At 41.0% G+C, this 21,661-nt stretch overlaps 1 protein-coding gene across 2 annotated transcripts in view; it reads left to right on the top strand.

Moving 5' to 3' along the window:
• The window catches only part of USP49 (ubiquitin specific peptidase 49), a 115,257-nt gene that overhangs the window by 17,466 nt on the left and 76,130 nt on the right, over positions 1–21,661 (top strand). For both annotated transcript variants that reach the window (XM_023212789.3, XM_023212790.1), the window contains exon 3: positions 9,932–10,005. The gene's annotated coding sequence lies outside the window, so the exon portion shown is untranslated. The remainder of the gene's footprint in view (positions 1–9,931; positions 10,006–21,661) is intronic.

The following is a 21,661-nucleotide window of genomic DNA, read 5'->3' on the forward strand; positions in this document are numbered from 1 at the left end:
CCCGTCTCGGCCTCCCAAAGTGCTGGGATTACAGGCTTGAGCCACCGCGCCCGGCCTCTCGAACTCTTAATACTTGTGTTTGGAATTTCTAGACTGATGAGTCCTTTAATTTTCTCTTCCTATTTCCCGTGTTTTTGTCTCTTTATTCTACTTTCTGGGGGGTGTCTTGAACTTCATCTTAAGACCTTTCTAATTAGTTTTATATTTATGCTGTCATATTTTTAATATTCACGAGTTTTTGTTTTTTCTGTGAATGTTGCTTTTTAGTAGCTTTTTCTTAGTAGCATTATTTTTGTTTCATAGATGGGCTAGCTGTTCTCTGACCATGTTCTTTCCTCAGCTTTCTGTAAAATATGTTTCCTTAAAATACCCTACTTGTTCATTTCATTTATTTTGATCTTTCATTTAGGGAATTTCGTTAAAAGTATAGCTTTGGCTGTTTTACTTATATTCAGGAGTGAGCCACGAAAAACCTGAAAGCTAGATTTGCCCGAGTGGCAGCTTCTAAAAGTTAACTGGTGGTTTTCATTGTAAGCTGATTAGTCAAGGACCCATATTCTTTGAGAGAACACCTCTAACAGTCAGTATTTGTGCTTTTCTCTTGACCAGGTTCATCCCCAGAAAGAATGTTCCTGTTACCTGCTTAGGGCTTACAAACCTGGCTGCAACATTTGGGAAGCTGAGTGGGGAAAATGGCTAGGGATGTCTCACCTTTCTCTTAATCACCATCTTTTTTAGACTGGTGGGCCTGCCCCTAGTTGTGCCTAGTCCAGAGTCTCTCTAGTAATCTTTCCAGAGAACAAACCTCCCATCCTCTGCCCAGCAGCTGCTTGGAGACAGGGTGGCAATCTAGGGGTAGAACTTTTACCCCATTCTCCTTTTTTTAGCCTTGTCTGCTATCCCCGCTTTCAGAGGCATTTTGAGTTTTTCTGATTTGTCTTAGCACAATTCAGTTTGCTTTGGGCTTCTCCTTAACATAGGGAGACCCTCCGTCTCTACATAAAACTAAAAAAAAAATTAGCCAGGTGTGGTGGCATGCGCCTGTGGTCCCAGCTACTTGGGAGGCTGAGGTGAAAGGATAGCTTGCACCCTGGAGTTTGAGGCTGCAGTGAGCCATGATTGCGCTACTGCACTCCAACCTGGGCAACAGAGCAAGACCCTGTTTCAAAAACAAAACATAGAGGCAGGGTCTCACTCTGTTGGCCAGGCTGGTCTCAAACTGCTGGCCTCAAGCAGTCCTCCCACCCTTGCCTCTGACAGTGCTGGGATTATAGGCATGAGCCACCATACCTGTCTGACCTATGTTTAAAGTTAGAAACCATTTTTTTTTTTTTTTTTTTTTGAGATGGAGTCTCGCTCTGTCGCCCGGGCTGGAGTGCAGTGGCCAGATCTCAGCTCACTGCAAGCTCTGCCTCCCGGGTTTACACCATTCTCCTGCCTCAGCCTCCGGAGTAGCTGGGACTACAGGCGCCCGCCACCTCGCCTGGCTAGTTTTTTGTATTTTAGTAGAGACGGGGTTTCACCGGGTTAGCCAGGATGGTCTCGATCTCCTGACCTTGTGATCCGCCCGTCTCGGCCTCCCAAAGTGCTGGGATTACAGGCTTGAGCCACCGTGCCCAGCCCTAGAAACCATTTTTGTAGGATGAATGCAGATTCACAGTTGAGTAACTTCTCAAACAAGGCTAACTTCCAACTAAGTTTTACCACAGGCAAAAAACCTACTTAAATAAATTGTATGTTCCTTGCCACTGATGTAGGGATACTAGAATTGCAGCAATTCAAAGCAATTATCTTGGGCCTACGTGTTGCTGCTTCCTTGCTGTGTGATCCTGGGTCATTTCCTAACGAAATTGGGCCCTCTGTGCTTCATGCTGTAAAATTCTGCTGATACCCACCTCATTGTGAGAATTAACTGAGCAAGTGTACATGAAAACACCTCACACAATATGGTATCTAGGAGGAAGTATAATATTCATAAATCTCTTATTAAAATTGTTGCTTTGCTAACAAAATTACTGTATGGTATTTATAAGAAGTGCTTGATAATGACAGAATTCATGATTTTAATATATGCTGGCAGACTGAACTCTACCAATTAATATTTATTATATGTGGGACATATAAGAAGCAGGATTAGCTTTAAGCAGAGTGATAAAGTATAAACTATATAAAAGGTGATCTTTGTAGCTGATGCTGCTGCTCTACAAACTAAATGGGAATTGGTATTGTTTTTATTTGCATTTATCTCGGATGACTGAGGAGAATGCAAGCACATTCCTTTGCTCTCAGGTCATGTTATTTTTTGGTGAGAAGGAACTCCCAATCTGGCTAAGATTGTATGTCTTTTAGTTCTTATTAAGCTGTCAGTTAAAATTATAAAGACCCAGATACCCAACACATTTTAGGATTCTTGAATTCTACCTGAATGATTTTATCGCAGCCTGCCCCAGAACATCTGGGATGTTTGAATGTCAGTGTTTCTTTTTGCTAGAATAATGATCTAAAGTGTTTGCTTTCTTTGGTAGCGAAGAAAGAATACCTAACATATGTACAACTCTTGCCAGTTTATAATGCACTTACACACATTTTCTTACTTGATCTTTGCAACCCTTTTGGAAGAAAGTAGAGCTGATGTTATATACTTTAGAAATGAGAAAGTAGGGATTCTCAAGACGTTAGTGAATTGCCCAAGGCCACACTGGTAATAAGTAGATAACCTGGACCTTAAACTGAAGCCATCTCATTCTAATCTAAAGCTTTTTCAATCTTTCGTGCTCATATGTCCCTTATACATTAACAGACCCATCTAGTATCTTATTACATATGGAAGACAATCAACAGGGCAAGTGGATTCCTAAAGCCATTTTGATCCTAACCATCATACAGCCATTTAGAGAAGGAAATCTATGATATGGAGCCTGGCCATCTTTCAGTGAGACTCTGGATCTTTTATGCATCATTGTAATGATCCCAAATTGTTTTTATTTAAGACAGCCAAAACGGCCGGGCGCGATGGCTCATGCCTGTAATCCCAGCACTTTGGAAGGCCGAGGCGGGTGGATCATGAGATCAGGAGTTTGAGACCAGCCTGGCCAACGTGGCGAAACTCTGTCTCTACTAAAAATAAAAAAATTAGCCGGGTGTGGTGGCAGGTGCCTGTAATCCAGCTGCTTGGGAGGCTAAGGCAGGAGAATCGCTTAAACCCAGGAGGCAGAGGTTGCAGTGAGCCGAGATCATGCCATTGCATTCCAGCTTGGGCAACAAGAGCAAGACTCCGTCTCAAAAAAAAAAAAAAAAAGAAAGCTAAAACAATATGATAATTTTTTTTCTAATACAAAAATATATGTGTGGAGAGATGATAAAATTACCATTTGCAGTGGTAAATACCACATGAAGTTTTTAATGAAAATAGGTACTTAAGAGCTGGGTGGGGTGGCACATGCCTGTAGTCCCAGCTACTTGGGAGGCTGAGGTGGTAGGGTCGCTTGAGCCCTGGAGTCTAGAGTTCAAGACCAGCCTGGGCAACATAGTGAGACCCTGTCTGTAAAAAAAAGTATTTTATAAATATTAGGCAGCATATTGCCTAGGAAGTAAAATTTAAGATAAATGTAAAAAATGGGATCCTCAGCCCAGCACGGTGGTGGCCCACACCTATAATCCCAGTACTTTTGTAGGCCTGGGCAGATCACTTGAGGCCAGGAGTTCAAGACCAACCTGGACAACATGGTGAAACCCTGTCTCTACTAAAAATACAAAAATTACCTGGATGTGGTGGTGTGAACCTGTAATCTCAGCTACTTGGGAGGCTGAAGCATGCAAATTGCTTACCTGGGAGGCAGAGGTTGCAGTGAGCTAAGATCATGCCACTACCCTCCAGCCTGGGCAACAGAGTGAGATTGTCTCAAAAAAAAAAAAAAACCCGGATCCCCTATCAGTGATCCATTTGACCAGCAGTATATATTAACATGTCCTTTGTACTATGTACTACGCTATGTCAACAAGACACAATAATGGATGATAAATAACCCTTTCTCCCAGGAAGCTCACAGTCTAGGTTGCCATTCCATGTATACTGTAAATACAGCTTTGTGGACTGCATTTCTGTTTAATGGTGAGGAAGCATTTTAATAAATAACTTCTAAGAAGTCAATTCATGTGGCAAATGAACAGCACTATTACCACCTACATTATTCTGAATCATAGTCAAAATGTGTAAATGCAATCCTTCTACCCTTTGTATTTCACAATAATTCAAAAATCTCTGTTTTGCGGTTTCTGTGCAGAGGCCTTGAGTTTGAACTTAAACCATTATTGAGAGCCGTAAATGGACAAAACCCATGGCAAACTAATACTTTTGAATCTTAGTAAAGTCAACAAATCTTGAACCTTTTTTTCATGCTTTCTGTGTGGTGCACTGAAATGTAAAATGTTATATGTTTCTTATTTACTCTGGGCGATATGTACAAAATTTTAGAATTTTAAATTTGAGTGGGACTGGAGATAACATAATTAATCAGTGGCAGAGTGTGGACTGAAACCCAGGCTTCCTGATACCTAGTTTAGTTCTCTTCCTGCTATCCTGTACTGGGCTTTCTAATTTAGCAGCCAAGAGAGATATAATTGTAATTGCTGATTGTGGTCTCCTTAAAATTTTAAAGTTTTCTTTATTTAGCTGTAAATGCATGTAAATTTTTTCTTTATTTAGTTGTGTGAATTTCCTCTGCCTTGTGTCTTCCAAGGCGTTTGGGCTGTTTTAACTTACATTACGGCTGGTTGCAGTGGCTCACGCCTGTAATCTCAAAACTTTCGGAAGCCGAGGCTGGCGGATCACGAAGTCAGGAGTTCGAGACCATCCTGGCCAACATGGTGAACCCCCCCTCTTTACTAAAAATACAAAAATTAATCAGGTGTGGTGGCACGCACCTGTAGTTCCAGCTACTTGGGAGGCTGAGGCAGAAGAGTCACTTGAACCCAGGAGGCGGAGGCTGCAGTGAGCTGAGATCGTGCCACTGCACTCCAGCTTGGGCGACAGAGCAAAGCTCTGTCTTAATTTTAAAAAAGTTCAATTAGATGGCTGATCATTTATGATGTAAAAAGTCATTTATTACATTGACTTAAAAATATGTCATTCTTATAGACTTTGTACCACAATGCAGAGAAAGTATCTAATTCAGGTTTTGAGCCATTGATTAATTGGCAGTGACAATGAGGATATGTTTCCACTCCAAAACAGGATTAGATGCAACTTCCTAGATTATTATAGACTGCCTTGCCTACTCTCACGGCTGTCTTGAGGCACCGAGGGGATATGCGTGGAAGCACTTTGGAAAACATAAAGTGACATAACAGTATGTTTTGCTTTCATTCATGAATCTTCTAATTGTATATTAGAGACTTTTTGTTGTAAGACATTTTGCTATGTGAGCTTATAGATTGAAATAGATTTGGGGCTGAGCGTGGTGGCTCACACCTGTAATCCCAGCACTTTGGGAGGCTGAGGGGGGGTAGATCACGAGGTCAGAAGTTTGAGACCAGCCTGACCAATATGGTGAAACCCCATCTGTACTAAAAATACAAAAATTAGCCGGGTGTGGTGGCGCGTGCCTGTAATCCCAGCTACTCAGGAGGCTGAGGCAGGAGAATCACTTGAACCTGGGAGGCGGAGGTTGCAGTGAGCCAAGATGGTGCTACTGCACTCCAGCCTGGGCGAAAGAGTGAGACTCCGTCTCAAAAAAAAAAAAAAAAAAAAATGGATTTGGATAGGCCAAAAATGTGACTGGGTCAACGAAAACACTTAAATCCATCAAGGCCTTGCTATTAGTAAAATATGGAGTGTGTGGATAGTGGAAAATAAGTATAGTGTGCTAGTGCCTTAGAATGTAAAGGGAAATAATAGGCAGACTAGAAAATTTTGTCTGTGTTTCATATCCAGCCTCTCCATTCTTTTGTCAGTATGTACTGAAGCACCTACTAAGGACAAGGTACTTTTTCAGACATCAAAGATATTACTTACTATCACAATAAGTAAGACAAGATGCTATTTCTGTCCTCCAGGAGCTTACAGGGCAAGGCACTTACAGATGAGATACAGCATAGGTTAATAAATGTTTGTAGTTTGGAATGTGCCATGTTATTGAGCTTGCTGAAAAAGGTGTAATCTTGGTTAAGTTTATTTACTGACTTAAATGTATTAATATTATCTTGGTCCACTTTTTAAACTTTAAAACATATAAAATATACATTAAAATATTTTGAGATAAAAAATATATTTTAAAATATATAGCTATATCATAAAATATTTTAAAATATATAACTAAATCTTAAAATATATATAGATAGTATATTTATGTGTATTTTTAAGATAACAGGTCTATTCTACTTGGTAAGTCATCTGAACATTCCATACCTTACTACATTAATATTAGAGAGCTATCAAAGAAAGGGCATTGCTGCTGTGATGTCACCCAAAGTTAGTTTTTGGTGCCTGCCTCCCGCCTGCCTTCCTTCCTTCCTTCCTTCCTTCCTCCCTCCCTCCCTCCCTTCCCCCCTCCCCTCCCTCCCCTTCCTCCCTTCCCTCCCCTCCCTCTCCTCCCTCCCCTCCCTCTCTCCCTCTCTCTCTCTCTCTCTTTCTCTCTCTCTCTCTCTCTTTATTTCTTTCTTTCTTTTCTTCAAGGTGCCACTCTGTCACTCAGGCTGGAGTGCAGTGGTACAATCACACACAGCTCACTGCAGCCTTGACCTCCTGGCCTCAAGTGATCTTCCTGTCTTAGCCTCCCAAGTAGCTGGGACTACAGACTTGTGCCAAAACACACAGCAAATTATTTTTTGTAGAGGTAGGGTCTCCCTGTGTTGCCTAGGCTGGTCTCAAGCTCCTGGGCTCAAGTAATCCTCCTGTCTTGGCCTTCCAAAGTGCTGGGATTGCTCCCATCCCAGCCTGGTATATTTCTGAAGAGCAGAAACCTGGGTTTGAATCCTTGCCTTGCCACTTACTGGCTGTGGAACTTATATATGCCACAGTTTCCTCATCTGTAAAATTGGAATAAAAATATCTGCCTCACAGTTGTTATGAGGATTGAATTTGTTAATATATGTAACAGCACTTAACTGTGTTTCTGGCACACATTAAACACTGTTATCAGTGTTGCTGGCTATATTAATAATCATCACCATCATCATCATTGTTATTATTTGGCAGAATAAGAGTAAATTGGGTAAGGTTTCAAGAATGGATTTTCTCCTTTTCAAGCCCTGAAAATTGCTCTAAACTAAAGGTAGACAAAGGAAGGAAATTAAACCTTTGTTGATCATCAGCTATGTGCCAGGCAGTGCACTGGTATTTTACTTGCGTTCTCATTTATTCCTCACACCAGTGCTGTGAAGTAGATTAGAAAACAGGCTTGGAGAAGTTAAGGAAGGTCTTGTAATAAATGGACACTATGATGATGACTGGTCTCTGTTACTCCACATCATGTGCTCTTTTCTTGCATGAGCCAGACAGCCCCTGAGAGTTCAGCATGTTTCAGTAACAGGTAAGCTTGGAATATGGCCTCCTGACTTTGGGAACTTCCTTTCTAATGACCGTTTAAAGGGATGTCATCCACATTTTTAGTTAGTTCCTACTGTAGTGATTTGTTTTATATATCTGTAATTTCACTTCCCACCCATTTAAAAGTATATTGCAGTAGTGTAAATGATATAAGTGGGACCTGGATAGAAAATATTTGAATGTGTGGAATCTTATTAATAGTTTTCAGCGTTGAGCTGATTTATTATAATTTCCCAGTGTTCAGGATCACCATCGTAATTATTGAAGTTACTAATCTTCACATTTATTAATATAACTTTCCTAGGGCTTTAAGCCTAAACTCCATATGGTTACGTACATGTCCTAAGTGCTACTTGGTATGGAACTGATTATTATAGTCAGCTTTGGGGGAGCATCCCAAATTAATTGGAATAACTTGGATTTAAATGTAATAAAGTTAACTTTAAATTTTTTGGTGTTCTTATATTGAAAGTAGGGTCATTTGAGGGACATTTTATGGATGTGAAACCCCTATCCATAAAGTGTCAGCTTAGCTTTTCATGGATATAGTTGCCTCAGAACCCCTGACCTAGAACTAGAAGTTGTAAGCTTTCCCTAAAAATATTTATTTGCTGGGTTTCATGATCTTGTAACCTCTTATGCTTCCTGGGACCTACTTTCTGGCCCCATGCCACTGATTTGCACCATAGTGCACCCACATGTGAAACTTGGCTCCCTCTTTGATTTTCAGAAAGGCACTATTCACACAGGGCATTTGCAGATTTTGTGTACCTACCTGAAGAAAGGGGCAAAATAGAGGTGGAGTGAGCCTTACTTTGCATTAATGCAAACAACTTCCCTAGTAAAACATTCCTGTTCTTAAAATGTTTTCAGACCTCCCTTGACCCAAGAGCTTCACCCCCATCTAATCCCAGCTCTGCTCCATTATACTAACTCTTTTCATCTTATTCTTTCCCTCTCCTCCTCATTCTTCTCCCCATTCCTTTCAGCGATGTAAAACCGAATTCTTCCTTGTCTAATGCAGAGCAATTTCCCTTTCTTGACAACCATTCTAGGGTCTTGACAGCCAGCCACTCTGCAGCAAACCACCTACTCCAAGGGAACTGTACATGAGTGATGGGAGCCCATATTATGGGAACATATTTTCTTTTCTTTTTTTTTTATTTTGAGATGGACCTCGCTCTGTCGCCCAGGCTGGAGTGCAGTGGCGTGATCTCGGCTCACTGCAAGCTCCACCTCCCGGATTCACACCATTCTCTTGCCTCAGCCTTCCGAGTAGCTGGGACCACAGGTGCCTGCCGCCACGCCCTGCTATTTTTTTTTTTTTTTTTGTATTTTTAGTAGAGACAGGGTTTCAAGATGTTAGCCTGGATTGTCTTGATCTCCTGACCTCATGATCCGCCCGTCTTGGCCTCCCAAAGTTCTGGGATTACAGACATGAGCCACTGCACCCATCCGGGAATATATTTTCTTTTTTCTTTTAAAAAATATATATATTCTCCAATTATAAAACTTTTAATTAAAAAGTAAATTTTAATGTTGATAATGCAAACTTGTTAAGGGCAGAAAGATAACACATAAGGCTGTTACTTCATACTTGGAGGGTTGCACAGCAGGCTCACAGAGGCGCTCCTCACTTCCCAGACGGGGCGGCGGGTGCCTGGCCGGGAACATATTTTCTTCAAGTTTCTTCCAAGAGGAAATCTGTGTTAGCTGTTAGGGTGACACAATAGAGAATCTTCTTTACTCTTACAGTGGTGGCCCAGCTTGCCGATCTCAAGCTTAATACTGAGTCCTGCTTCCTGATAAAGTGTCAGAAACCTTAAACATGCTTATACATGTAATTTGTCCAAATCATAAACTCTAGATGTCTTTGGCTAATATATTGTCCTTGTATACAGAATATATACCGCTTTTAAAGAAGCATGCCGCTTACATATAGGTCATAAACCCACTTAGCACAAAAAAGTCACCTCATGCCATCTTGTTATTTTATATTTCACTTACGCTAAAATAATTTTAGCTTTTGATATTCAAGTATTTTTGTTACCATGAATTTGTGTGTTTTTTTCTGAGTTTCAGATTGTATGCAAATATAATGTGTAATTTTTAAGACCTAAAACAAATGCAGAAGTGCATTTTTCAGGAAGTAAACCTTTAATACTTCCATTGATAGATCAGTCTACCCATAAGTGATTGACTCTTTGGTTACTCTTAGCTAAAAAGAAAGATCACAGTTTTTTTCACTGTTACATTAAGGACTTGTCGGGAGTTTAATGCATTGTAATATACTGGTCCTTTTTTGAATTTGTAATTACAATTCATGAAATTGCTTTTTTCTTGCCGTGTATTAGCCCAGCCTTACAGATGGTTTCCCACTTGTAGGTAATAGAGAAGAGGAAACCTAACCAATGACTGTGGAATAATATGGAAGAAGATGGAAAAACCTTGTTTAATGGGTAAGAAATAAAAACTGTAATAAAATGTTATTATGAAAGCTATTTATAATAATAGTATTATGTGTGGCTGAGGTTGGCATACTATGAGGGTAACTGATCAGTTTATCTTACTCCATTCTGAACTTTCACTGCTTACTTTCATCTTAACCTTGTGAATTTTTTAGTACCATGAATTAACTTAAGCTATGAGGGGACACAGCCATATTTGAAGTTAAAATGGGACCTAAAGACCAGCAACCATACTAAAACAAGTCTAGGATAGGTCTTAAAACTTACTGGTGGCAAGATAGAGCTCATATCTGTCATGACCTGTCAAGAATAATTATCTACCCCTTCTTTTTCTCCAAATGCTATCATTTGCTATGATGTTTGTCCCACCACGGGGATCCCGTTCATTTGAGCAAGTGCAGATGTGTGTCTGGTGGTAATCAGATATAATTCTGCTTTGGGAGGTTGAGGTGGAAGGATGACTTGAGGTCAGGAATTCTTTTATTTATTTATTTAGTTTTGAGATGGAGTCTTGCTCTGTCACCCAGGCTGGAGTGCAGTGGTGTGATCTCAGCTCACTGCAACCTCTGCCTCGCGGATGCAAGCAATTAATTTTCTTGCCTCAGCCTCCTAACTAGTTGCGACTACAGGCATCTACCACGACCCCTGGCTAATTTTTGTATTTTTGTAGAAATGGGGTTTCATGGTGTTGGCCAGGCTGGTCTTAAACTCCTGACCTCAAGTGATCTGCCCACCTTGTGCTGGGATGTGCCTCCCAAAGTGCTGGGATTACAGGCGTGAGCCACTGCGCCTGGCTGAGACCAGGAATTCTAGACAAGCCCGGGCAATATAGTAAGACCTCATCTGTACCAAAAAAAAAAAGCCAGGTGTGATGGCTAGCTACTTGGGAGGCTAAGGTGAGAGTACTGCTTGAGCCCAGGGAACTGAGGCTGCAGCGAAGTATAATCATTCCACTGCCCCCCAGCCTGGGCAACAGAAGAAGGTAGGATTCTACAGAAAGCCCAGTAAAAGGTTTGACTAAATTTATGAGATAAAAAATTTTTTTAAATTATGCAAGTTTATACATTCATGTCAATAATTTAAAACTACCAGATAACTACAATCCTCTACCTGAATCTTACTCTCCTCCCAGAATCTATAAGTATATGGCATGTATTTGTGCAACCTTCTTTGCCTAGTGGTTAAAAACATGGATTTGGAGCCAGACCGTTTTTAACCAGTCACTATTAACTTGACATTTGGGCATGTTATCTCTGTGCCTCAATTCCTTGGATATAAGGTGAGGACAATAAAATGCTATCTCATAGCAATTGATTTGTTAATCCATATAAAAAACTTGAAAAAATGTCTGGAATGAAGTAAGTGTTTAGTAAATGTTAACTATAATTCTCATATGTATCTCAATAAGCATTTTTATGTACCAGCCATCCACACATAAATTTTTCTCTGATACATTCTAAGAGTTAAACTATCTCAGATAAGGTTAAACATGGTGGCAAAAGCTTTTTAGTTTTTTTCATGAAAAATTTTCTTTTTGACTTCATCTCTAAGTATGCTGCTAGACTATGTGTGAGAATAAAGTTCTATACTTTTACCTTTTACTGTATATCTTATAGTGTATATGATATTTATATATAAATAAACAACTATCTTCAGCCTAACATAGGTTCATCTTGCCTGTAAAAGTATCTTATAAAGCAGGATACACAATTCTTTTGTATCTAGATAGCTATGTCAAATGCTGTGCTGTGTTTCTGTCAATCGATTTTGAAGGACGTGCCTTCTTGAGTTTTTTTTCTTTTCTATTTTTTTTTTTTTTGAGATGGAGTCTTGCTCTGTAGCCCAGGCTGGAGTGCAGTGGCGCGATCTCAGCTCACTGCAACCTCCACCTCCTGGGTTCATGACATTCTCCTGCCTCAGCCTCCCGAGTAGCTGGGACTACAGGCACCCGCCACCACACCAGGCTAATTTTGTTTCTGTATTTTTAGTAGAGACGAGGTTTCACTGTGTTAGCCAGGATGGTCTCGATCTCCTGACCTCGTGATCCGCCTGCCTCGGCCTCCTGAAGTGCTGGGATTACAGGCGTGAGCCACCACACCCGGCCTCTATTTTTTTTTTTTTGAGATAATCTTCTTCTGTTTCCCAGACTGGTATGCAGTGGTGCAGGCTTGGTTCACTGCAACTTCCACCTCCCAGGTTTAAGCAATTCTTGTGCCTCAGCCTCCTGACTAGCTGGGATTACAGGTGTGTGCCACCATGCCCAGCTAATTTTTGTATTTTTAGTAGAGATGGAATCTCGCTGTGTTGGCCAGACTGGTCTTGAACTCCTGGCCTCAAGTGATCCCACCTCGGCCTCCCAAAGTGCTGGGATTACAGGCATGAGCTACTGCATCCAGCCTGAAGTTTTTTTTTTTTTTTTCCTTTTTACACACAGGATCATAGTAGTTATTTTATTTTTTATTTAATTTAAAGAGACAAGTCTTGCTGTACTACCCAGCTGGCCTTTAACTCCTAGACTCAAGTGATCCACCTCTCTGAACCTCCTGAGTAGTTGGGACTATAGGTGCTCACCTGTATCTGGGCTAGAATCATAGTAGTTTTGAACATATTTCTGATACTGTTGTATGGTTTGTCAGCACTTTCTTAGGTGGTATAGATAATTAACTATTTTAAGAAGGAAGAACACTTAGAAACAGTAATCTATTTTTATTGTTTCCTGTTATCTCAGTGTTAAAATTAAAAAAAAAAAAAAAGACTAGGAATAGAAACAGGCCAGGCGTGGTGGCTCACGCCTGTAATCCCAGCACTTTGGAAGGCCGAGGCAGGTGGATCACCTGAGGTGAGGAGTTCAAGACCAGCGTGACCAATGTGATGAAACCCCATCTCTACTAAAAATGCAAAAATTAGCCAGACGTGGTGGCGCATGCCTGTAATCCCAGCTACTTGGGAGGCTGAAACAGGAGAATTGCTTGAACCTGGGAGGCAGAGGTTGCAGTGAGCTGAGATTGCGCCACTGCACTCCAGCCTGGGCGACAGAGCAAGACTCTGTCTCAAAACAACAACAACAAAACAGAAACAGTAATCTCTTTTTAGTATTTCCCTCTTGAATTGCTCTGGATTAGATTAGATTATTATGGACTATTCTATCTGCTGTGACTATAGATAGTGAGGCTATTTTAGAAGGCTAAAATATACAAACAAGTTGGCTGGGCACGGTGGCTCATGCCTGTAATCCCAGCACTTTGGGAGGCCAAGGCGGGCGGATCACGAGGTCAGGAGTTCGAGATCAGCCTGACCAACATGGTGAAACCCCATCTCTACTAAAAATACAAAAATTAGATGGACGTGGTGGCACATGCCTGTAATCCCAGCTACTCAGGAGGCTGAAGCAGGAGACTCTCTTCAACCCGGGAGGTGGAGGTTGCAGTAAGCCAAGATGGCGCTATTGCACTCCAGCCTGGCAACAGAGAGAGACTCCATCTCCAAAAATAAAATAAAATAAAATAAAAATAAATAAATAAATAAAAACAGAAGTTAACATTTACTAGAATGTATTGTGTGTCAGACAATGTTTTAAGTGCCTTACTCATTTATTATCTCATTTAATCTTGTCACTTATAAGGTAGATACTGTTATTGTCTTCATCTTAAAGCTGAGAAAAGTGAGGTGCAGATTGAGTAATTTGCCCAAAGTCACATTGCAAGTGACAGCTTCAGGATTTAAACCTAGGCCTATGCTATTGACCAGGGAGTGCTGGCCTAGTTAATAACTCTTATAAGGTTTACTATGGTTGTGAGAATTCAAATAAGACATAAAAACCAAATATCTCCTGAAAAAGTCACCGTAACTATTGGGTTTTGTTTGCCTGTGTGAAGGAAAATTTGAAATCATGTATTTTAAGTATGTGAAAAATGATATGAGATGATTATTCATAAATAATTATTTTTCTTGACCGTGCTTAAATGAATATTGCTGTTTTGCTTCATTATGAATCATTTATAGTAGATAGAAATCACCTAACTAAAGAACAACATATGTTTAGAAGGGATTAGAGTTGATTTGTAGATTGCCATTTAGCTGCTATTCATAGAAACATGCAGACAGAAAGATTGAACTGCGCAGCAGTTTGGAACTGATTGATAATTGGAAATTGCTCTTTCATCCTGTTAAATAATATTTGAGTGACAGTCAGCAGAAAGTTGTACAGGAGAAGAAAAGCCAGGAGAAAGGTGACTTACAGGTCATATAATTAGAATGTGATGGCCTAAAGAGTAAATGTGCATTAGCAATTGACATGTATATAGGAACTAGGAGGAAGTGTTGTATGTGGTTTTTGTTCTGGGGTCTGACTTTTCTTCAAATAGCAATTCATTTCTTGTTAAAATATGGTGAAGTACAGAGTAAGCAACAGTTAAAGTAACAACAAGTACACTAATAAAATGTCTTGGCCCTCCTGTGAGTATGGTTGCAGGTAGTCAGTGATGTTTTCCTCTTTTTCTCTCCATCTTTTTTTACCCCTTTCCTTTGTTTGAGAATCTCTTCTGAATATTGATGAAAGTTATGGCTCTTATTGTACATATCTTTTAAAACAATGTCTTAAAGGGTGGTCTAGGGGCCCCTCGAGAACCTTTCAGGGGCTGATGAAGTTAAAACAATTTTCCTAACAATTCTAGAATTTCTACCCTCATTCTCTTACAAGTGTGCAATGAAGTTTTCCAGAGGCTACATAATGTACAATTGACTGAATGCAGAAGCAGATAGGAGAATATAGCTGTTTTCCTTAACCTAGACTTTAAAAGATTAACAAAAATGTAAAATAAGGCCACTCTTCTCATTAGATTTGCTGTGATAAGCTCTGTGGTTTCTTTCTATCTCAGAACATTGTAATGATCCCAGTGTGGGCTGAAAGTCATGATGTCTCTCCCACTGATATGTACCAAATTCAGAATGTTGTTTGTATGAGTTGCTCCCAACTTTGGACAGGCCCTTTCAAGTTCTTTCAACCTTTTGTTTTACAGTATTAACTGAACACCTACTGTGTTCTAGCCCTGTTCTATTAAAGCAGAAAAATCTCTACCATCATGGAGCTTGTATGCTATTAACAGCTTCCATTTTAGCCTTTGAGTTCTTTGCCTAGACACAGCTCCCTCTTCAGGGGAATCTCAGAGTTGATAGCACTAGTGTGTCTCAGTGGCTGAGTGCTGAGGATAGAGTGGCTTGACATTTTGCGAATTTTGATTATTAAAAAAGGCACCATACAGGGCCGGGTGCAGTGGCTCACGCCTGTAATCCCAGCACTTTGGGAGGCCGAGGTGGGCGAATCACGGGGTCAGGAGATCGAGACCATCCTGACTAACACTGTGAAACCCCATCTCTACTAAAAATACAAAAATTAGCTGGGTGTGGTGGTGGGCACCTGTAGTCCCAGCTACTTGGGAGGCTGAGGCAGGAGAATTGCTTGAACCTGGGAGGCGGAGGTTTTTCTGTGAGCCGAGATCGCGCCATTGTACTCCAGCCTGGCGACAGAGGGAGACTCTGTCTCAAAAAAAAAATAAAGGAATGCTTTGGAAGGCTGAGGTCGGAGGATTGCTTGAGGTCAGGAGTTCTTTTTTTTTTTTTTTTGAGATTGAGTTTTGCTCTGTCACCCAGGCTGGAGTGCTATGGCGCAATCTTGGCTCACTGCAAGCTCTGGTTCCCGGGTTCACACCATTCTCCTGCCTCAACTTCCCAAGAAGCTGGGACTACAGGCGCCTGCCACCACGCCCGGCTAGTTTTTTGTATTTTTTAGTAGATATGGGATTTCATCATGTTAGCCAGGATGGTCTCGATCTCCTGACCTCGTGATCCACCCGCCTTGGCCTCCCAAAGTGCTGGGATTACAGGCTTAAGCCACCATGCCCGGCGAGGTCAGGAGTTCTACACCATCCCGAGCAACATAGTTAGACCCTGACTCGGGGCGAAAAAAAAGGCCAGGCATGGTGGCATGCACCTATAGTCCTAGCTACTCAGGAAGTTGAGGCAGGAGGATAGCTTGAGCTCAGGAGTTCAAGGTTACAGTGTGCTGTAATCACATCACTGCACTTAAGCCTGGGCAATAGAGCAAGACCCCGTCTCTTAAAAAAAAAAACAAAAAACAAAACAACAACAAAAAACAAGCCAAGCATGGTGGCCTCATACCTATACTCCCAGTATTTAGGGAGGCATAAGCCAGAGGATTGCTTGAACCCAGGAGTTTGTTTGAGACCAGCCTGGGCAATATAGTGTGACCCACTCTCCAAAAATAAAAATAAATAAAAACATAACAAAGGCATAACATGGTTTAGGATTTTTCAAATTTTACGTGGAACCCCAGTGTAACAATAAAGATGGGCCTATCCTCTTATTCTTGTGGTTGATTTTACCTTGTTTTGCTTTCAGAGTTAGTGCTAGTTTTGTCAAGAAATAAAGAAAATGAGGGCTGGGCGCGGTGGCTTATGCCTGTAATCCCCGCACTTTGGGAGGCTGAGGCGGGTGGAACACCTGAGGTCAGGAGTTCAAGACCAGCCTGAGCAACATGGTGAAACCCCATCTCTACAAAAAATACAAAAATTAGCCAGGCATGATGGCGGGTGCCTGTAATCCCAGCTACTCGGGAGGCTGAGGCAGGAGAATTGCTTGAACCCAGGAGGCAAAGGCTGCAACAAGCCGAGATTGCGCCACTGCACTCCAACTTGGGTGACAGAGCAAGACTCCGTCTCAAAAAATAAAGAAAGAAAAAAGAAAAAGAAAAAAAGAAAATGAGATACCAATGAATGTTAAATTTATTTATTTATTTATTTTTATTATTTGAAGAAAAATATTCTTAAATGCATGAGATTTTCTTTTCCTGGTGAGTTGCTCCCCAAACCCTATAATTTATTTAATTTATTTTTATACAAAAAGATATGACTTGGCTCATTAGATTGAGTCACTTAATACTGACTTGAAGGTTAACTAATATGGCTGTCAGACTCTGCTCACTGGCTAGATGTCTGTGTTATCACTCACTAACTTCCGCCATTTCTGAGTACTGACAACTGGAATGCCATTAGAATATTAATGGAGCTGGGCGCGGTGGCTCAAGCCTGTAATCCCAGCAGTTTGGGAGGCCGAGGCGGGTGGATCACGAGGTCAGGAGATCGAGACCATCCTGGCTAACCCGGTGAAACCCCGTCTCTACTAAAAAATACAAAAAACTAGCCGGGCGAGGTGGCGGGCGCCTATAGTCCCAGCTACTCCGGAGGCTGAGGCAGGAGAATGGCGTAAACCCGGGAGGTGGAGCTTGCAGTGAGCTGAGATTCGGCCACTGCACTCCAGCCTGGGCGAAAAAGCGAGACTCCATCTCAAAAAAAAAAAAAAAATATTAATGGAAAAAGAAACTGACATTTAAAACATGAATGACCCAAAATTTTTTCCAAAGATTATTTTAATTTTAAAATATACTTTAATAGAAACTTTTTTTTTTAATTGGGTCGCATTTTGGCCTTCCCTTCATTGAAGGTATGAAAGGAGATTTTTTGTTTTGTTTTGTTTTGTTTTGTTTTGAGACGGAGTCTCACTCTGTCACCTAGGCTGGAGTATAGTGGCGCGATCTCTGCTCACTTCAGTCTCCGCCTCCCGAGTTCAAGTGATTCTTGTGCCTCAGCCTCCTGAGTAGCTGCAATTACAGGCGTGTGCCACCATGCCCGGCTAATTTTTGTATTTTTAGTAGAGACGGGGTTTCACCATGTTGGCCAGGCTGGTCTTGAACTCCTTACCTCAGGTGATCTGCCTGCCTCAGCCTCCCAAAGTGCTGGGATTACAGGCATGAGCCACTGCGCCGAGCCCTATTTTTTCTGTCCTTATGAATTTATGCCCTTTTAAAACCCCTTTGTTGTGATTTTAAGAGGGAAAAGAGGTGAATATATTCATTCTGCTTTGTTTTACTGGAAGTCCAGGGTTTAACATATATTATCAAGTGCATGCAAAATACTAAGAATTGTGTTAGACATTTGGTCTTTTGTCTAATTTAAAAATCCCATCAAATTATGTTGAGGTTTATGGCCAGGTGTGGTGGCTTAGGAAATCCTAGCACTTTGAGAGGCTGAGGTGGTAGGATTGGTTGAATCCAGGAATTTGAAACCAGCCTGGGAGACACAGCGAAACTGTGTCTCTACCAAAGAACAAAATAAAACAAAACAAACAAAAAAATTACAAAAATTAGCCAGGTGTGGTGGCACATGCCTGTAATCCCAGCTGCTCAAAGGGCTGAGGTGGGATGGTGACCTGAGCCTGAGGAGGTCAAGGCTGCAGTGAGCTGTGATCATGCCACTGCACTTCAACGTGGGTGAGGGTGAATGAAAAACAAACAAACAAACAAATAATAAATAAATATTGAGGTTTAGAAAATTCATTTACATTAATGTTCATCTAATTTTTTGAGCACCTTTTATATGCTAGGTACTATCACATACATTATTTTATATAATCACATCAACTCTGTGAGAACATTAAGACAAATTCAGGAAAGTTAAATAATAAATTTAAGTTATACTGTGCCTAGCTATTGGATATCAGATAGCTGATGTGGTTTTTAAGCAGGGGAATCAGTATAGAATGAAAATGCTGTTTTTGTTTAATACCCATGATAATACTTAAGATTTACTGTAGCAGATCCAGAAAGATTGGAGGCATCAAGATCCACTAGCAGTTAAAACAGTAATAATGCAGACATGCAGTGTAAGGACAGATTTGGGGCAAGGGGAAACGGGGAGAGTGACTAGGTTCAAGAAGTCAAGAAGCAAGGGGGGCATTTGAATTCATACTCTTAAATGAGCTATCATAACAGAGAGCCTAGACTAGGATCTAATACTCTCCTTTCTGAATACAAATTAGTAGGCTTTGTAACCGACTTGATTGTGACATGAATAAGGAGTTAAAGAGAAAGTCAGGTTTTCACGTCAGGTAAATAGTAGTGCCATATCAAGAACTGGAGGAAGGTGGGAAGAAGTGCTGAATTAAGGAGCAGTTAGTACATTTAAATATTAAGCGTGAGAGGCCGGCTGCTGTGGCTCATGCCTGTAATCCCAAAAGTTTGGGAGGCTGAGATGGGCAGATTGCTTGAGGCTAAGAGTTCGAGACCAGCTTGGCCAACCTGGTGAAACCCCATCTCTAATAAAAAACAAAAAAAATTAGCCAGGTTGGTAGCACATGCCCATAATCCCAGCTACTCTGGAGGCTGAGGCATGAGAATTGTTGGAACCTGGGAGGTGGAGGTTGCAGTGAGCCGAGATCACACCATTGCGCTCCAGTCTGGGTAACAGAGTGAGACTCTGTCTCAAAATAAAATAAAATAAATAAGTGTGAATTTCATGGTTGGTTAAATATATGATCATCTAACATGTCTTCTGTATTCCTTTGTTGTTTGATATTTGTCTGAATGTGCTGTAAACATATCATATACTATTTACAAAATGGATTTCATTAAATCACATTGTTTCTTTAATGTGCTCTTATTTTTAAGCCCTTCTTTTAGTATTTTTAAACCTGTAGTTTGAGGACCATCTTTTCCTTTTGAAACCATGTACTCTGATTTCATTAGAACACAAAATATTTTTACAAATCAATTTTACAAGGTTGAGAGCCCAATAGAAAAGACACAAATTGACCGGGCACAGTGGCTCTTGCCTATAATCCCAGCACTTGGGAGGTCGAGGCGGGCGGATCACGAGGTCAGGAGATTAAGACCATCCTGGCTAACATGGTGAAACCCTGTCTCTACTAAAAAATACAAAAAGAAAAAAGAAAAAAATTAGACGGACGTGGTGGCGGGTGCGTAATCCTGGCTACTCAGGAGGCTTAGGCAGGAGAACGGTGTGAACCCAGGAGGCGAAGATCGTGTGACTGCACTTCAGCCTGGGCAACAGAGCGAGACTCAGTCTAAAAAAAAAAGGAAAGAAAAGACATTAATTGACAGTTCGCATAAAAAGAAAAAAGATAGGCCAGGCGCGGTGGCTCAAGCCTGTAATCCCAGCACTTTGGGAGGTCGAGATGGGCGGATCACGAGGTCAGGAGATCAAGACCATCCTGGCTAACACGGTGAAAACCCGTCTCTACTAAAAAAAAAAATACAATACAAAAAACTAGCTGGGCGTGGTGGCGGGCACCTGTAGTCCCAGCTACTCGGGAGGCGGGGGTGGGAGAATGGCATAAACCCGAGAGGCAGAGCTTGCAGTGAGCCAAGATTGCACCACTGCACTCCAGACTGGACAACAGAGCGAGACTCCGTCTCAAAGAAAAAAAAGAAAAAAGATAGATCAATATTCACTATAAAGATGTACAAACAATATATATATATATATATTATTTTTCAAATGTCTTATTGAAACATATTTAAAGTTGTATCAGTCTCCAGTATTAGGGAAATGCATTCTCAAATACTGCTGGTGGGTAATTAGGGGGTAGTGTGTAAAGTAGCATAATGTTTTGGAGGCCAGTTTGATGATCTCTATCCAAAATTTAAATGCGTATATCCCTTGACACAGCAATTCATTTTCTGTAAATTATGTCATAGATGCACTTGTGTAAGTGTCCCATGATATATACCCAACCATATCTATGGTGTATTGTTTATAATAATGAAACACCAAAATGGCATAATTCTCTTCTCGTGGGGGCTAGTTAAATGCATTATGCACTTCATATCATAGGATATGCTACAGTCTTTAAAAAGAGTGATGTGGCCGGGTGCGGTGGCTCATGCCTGTAATCCCAGCACTTTGGGAGGCCGAGGTGGGCGGATTGCCTGAGGAAAGGAGTTTGAGACCAGTCTGGCCAATATGGTGAAACCCCGTCTCTACTAAAAATACAAAAAAATTAGCCAGGCATGGTGGTGTGCACCCGTAATCCCAGCTACCTGGGAGGCTGAGGTAGGGGAATTGCTTGAACCAGGGAGGTGGAGGTTGCAGTGAGCCGAGATCGTGCCATTGCACTCCAGCCTGGGTGACAGAGTGAGACTCTGTGTCAAAAAAAAAAAAAAAAAGAGAGCAATGTAAAGCCAGGTATATGGGAAAATGTCTAAGATATATTAAGTTAAAAAAGGCAAAATTTAGAATAACATATAGGATACAACTTACATTAAGCATCATATTTCTAAATGCATAAAATATTCCTGGAAATGTGCCCCAGAAGAATGCTCAGTTAACAGTAGTTACCTCTAGAGAGGCTACTGGAGACAGAAAGCAGCGGGAGAATACTCATAGAATTTTAATGTTCTATACTTATATTGGTTTTATTTAATTATTTATTTATTTAGAGACTGAGTCTCGCTCTGTCGCCCAGGCTGGAGTGGAGTGGCGTGATCTTGGCTCACTGCAAGCTCCGCCTCCTGGGTTCACGCCATTCTTCTGCCTCAGCCTCCTGAGTAGCTGGGACTACAGACACCCGCCACCATGCCCGGCTAATTTTTTGTAGTTTTGGTAGAGACAGGGTTTCACCATGTTAACCAGGATGGTCTCGATCTCCTGACCTTGTGATCTGCCCGCCTTGGCCTCCCAAAGTGCTGGGATTACAGGTGTGAGTCACCGCACCCGGCCCTGGTTTTATTTTATTTTATTTTATTTTATTTTATTTTATTTTATTTTATTTTATT

Source organism: Piliocolobus tephrosceles, chromosome 5, assembly GCF_002776525.5.
Source record: "Piliocolobus tephrosceles isolate RC106 chromosome 5, ASM277652v3, whole genome shotgun sequence".
Classification (NCBI taxonomy): Eukaryota; Metazoa; Chordata; class Mammalia; order Primates; family Cercopithecidae; genus Piliocolobus; species Piliocolobus tephrosceles.